General features: G+C 48.0%; 1 protein-coding gene across 1 annotated transcript in view; it reads right to left on the reverse strand.

The window, feature by feature from the left end:
* The window catches only part of OMA1 (OMA1 zinc metallopeptidase), a 45,755-nt gene that overhangs the window by 12,409 nt on the left and 30,266 nt on the right, over nt 1-3,080 (reverse strand). The window lies entirely within an intron of this gene.

The raw sequence follows: 3,080 nt of genomic DNA on the forward strand, positions 1-3,080 counted from the left end.
CGGGTGTCACAACATGACCTTTCAAATCCCAATTAAAGCGTGACGGACGGCAGGAAAAGTGGCGGCGGTTTTCGACGGTGGCAGCACAGATGGCAGCTGTGATTTAATGCGACAGACAGGCACATAATAGTGATACATCGCGGTGTAATATTGCGTGTGCGGTGCGATATTCCTCCCCAGATCCTCGTCCCGAGTCCTGATGAAGAGAATGACAAAATGGCCATCGCATCATAATCCGGAGTGATGAATCGTCTTTGGCTCCTCCACCGCTTACTCCGAGATTACTATATCAGCCTTATCACCCTTCCATTTTCAGCTTATTGTCATTATAATTCCCAGATTTACTGGAAATCCTCGTCCCTGCTTTCTGGAAGGAATCCTGATTGAAAATACGCTCCAGTGAAACATGGAAATTGGGCATCTGAACCCAGTCTGATGACCCGGGTGCCTCAAGCAGGGAATTTACTTGTTGCCCTGCAAGCGAAGTGCCTATTGTTATATCCCACCTTCTCAATGAGCCCAAATATGAGCATGTGAAAATGCCAGCTGCTGTGTTCCCTGGTTTAGGCCTCGCCTCCTGAGCTGGAGCACCCACAGTGCAACAAAGCCAGGAGCCTAAGGTCCGGTAGATTATCCAGACAGGAGCCTAAGGTCCGGTGGATTATCAAGACAGGAGCCTAAGGTCCGTGGGATTATCTAGACTGGAGCCTAAAGTCTGTTGGATTATCCAGGCAGGACGGGACCATAAAGGTCCGGTGGATTATCCAGGCAGGAGACTAAGGTCTGATGGATTATCGAGGGCGCTCAGCTACAACCTTCATTCTCTTGCAGAATACTGGAGAGGTTGTACCATGCCTAAGCTGATGGGGGTCCCAAAGAGTTCTGGCTGTGGGAAGGAAACGGAGAGTGAGTGTGGGGTCAGGAGTACTTAACCTAATGTCTGGAATATGGGGAGTCCCAGTACCTCCTGATTTGAATGGGTCTAACACTATGGGTTTGGGACCCTGCTGTGTAAAAGGCACTAAGGCCATGACACCATGCCTCTTGGGCTAGGCCTTTTGGCTAAGACCATGGATAATTTATATACTGGGCCGCAAGGCCTAGCCATAGTCTTGCACTTTGGCACTTATTTATTTTTCTCCACTGTTTGTGCACTTATGTGTGTATTTTTCAACCCACAAGGATGATGGGTGCGGGTCCTCAGGCCTGCCCAGAAGTCTAGGGGAAGGATGTGCGGCCATCAGGTTTCTTCCTCCCCTGAAATCGGGGGTCTCTCTTCGGAGAAGCCCCCAACCTAGTACTCAGTGGCCGGCTTCGGCTGACCCAGGGGAATGGGTCCTCTTCCCTTCCACTAGGGGGACCCGAGTGCCTTGCCCTGGTCAGGAGCCTTGCTCCCCAGGGGGTCAGGGAATGGGCACTATCTCTTCGGGAGATGGACCATGAGACCCTAGTGCACTTTTTTGTGTTTGTTCACTATGGTGCTTATTCTTTGTGCGCCCACCGCACATGTTGATGGGGTATAGGGGATCCAGCGAAGGCAAAATATGAGCAGACTAATCTTCAGCTGTAGAATGAAAGAGAAGGAATTTGCTCCAATATTCCCGGTGAAAAGAGAATAAGCCGTAATGATGTTTCCATTTGACTGGCGTAAGATCTGCCTATGAAAGTAGGCTATTACGCGACTTTTAAAATTGATTTCTGGAGTGATTGAGTAAAGTAGGTCATTTAAAGACGACTCCGCCGTCAGAGCAATCAGCGGCTGAGACGGCGCAGGTGGATGTGAGAGAGCTAAGAAGCTTGGACTGGGAATTGTCAGCCACAGAAGAAGAAAAAAAAAAGAAGGCTCGTGTGCAGCCTGGAATGACAGCGGATTTCAGGAGGACGCAAAGTGCGCGGAGCTTGGAAGGGCGAGCGTCTGTCTCTCCCCGGGGGTATCTAACAGCGGAGGATTCTGTTCTGCTAAATGCTACATCTCCCTTTTGGTTTTAACCTTTCCCTGGGTGCACATTGCTAAGCCATAAACCAGAGAACGGCGCGCTAAACAGCTTGTACCGATATGGCCAAATTGTTCTTGAACTCCGGGAACAAAGTTATTCCTTAATGACACAAACAATAGAATAATATATGTCGTGTGCATTTCTAAATGTAGCAATGACATCATCAGTGTGCAGTACATAGTCTATGCAGGGAGCTCTGCGAGGGACCCAGCAGGCCCCACCTACTACAAATCAGTCACCCTGCACAAGGAGAGAGAACAGTAGTGACCGGTCTTTATTACAGGAAGGGGCGGAAACAAGACCAATCACCCTACACAAGGACAGAGAGCAGCAGTGACCGGTCTATATTAGAGGAGGGGGCGGAGACTAGAGCAGCTTGCACAAGGACAGAGCAGCAGTGACTGGTCTTTACTACAGGAGGGGGCAGAGACAAGACCAGTCACCTTGCACAAGGTCAGACTGGTCTTTATTACAGGAGGGGGTGGAGACAAGACCAGTCACCCTGTACAAAGAGAGAGATCAGCAATGAGCGGTCTTTATTACTGGAAGCTCCAAGTTTCACACAGATCTGGAAGAAATACACAAAGCTCCCCAAGATTCACCATGGAAGAATACACATGACTCTTGTATAAAGGTCAATATTTCCTTTTTATGGAATTCTTTTAGGTGGACTGCCCCTTTAAAACTGAATGTTCCTTGTTACATGATACTTCCGTCATCGTGCCCGCCTCACATTCTCACTCACCCTGCTATTAAGGCGTCATTCCCTCTCCTTATTGCCTTCTCCATAACATGAAATAGATCTAAGTGTATGTACAGCCAAAGCTTATTTTTTCATTTTTTTTCAGTAAGGGTTAAAACACCTGTCAATATATTTTTGTTGTGTGCTGCAGGGGAGATTTCCCTTCACTTCCTGTCCTGGAGACACAAAAGGAAGTGAGAACAAATCTCTACAAAGTGAGGGGAATTCCCCCAATAGCTGTAAACAAAGCATTTTCTCCTCATTGGAAGATGTAAAATGTTGGTCCCCCCGTCGTTTTCTCTCTTGCCGACAATAGTTACTGCCAAGGTTTTTTTTTTTTT

The sequence above is a fragment of the Nanorana parkeri genome, unplaced genomic scaffold (genome assembly GCF_000935625.1).
Source record: "Nanorana parkeri isolate BGI_ZX_2015 unplaced genomic scaffold, ASM93562v1 scaffold309, whole genome shotgun sequence".
NCBI lineage: Eukaryota > Metazoa > Chordata > Amphibia > Anura > Dicroglossidae > Nanorana > Nanorana parkeri.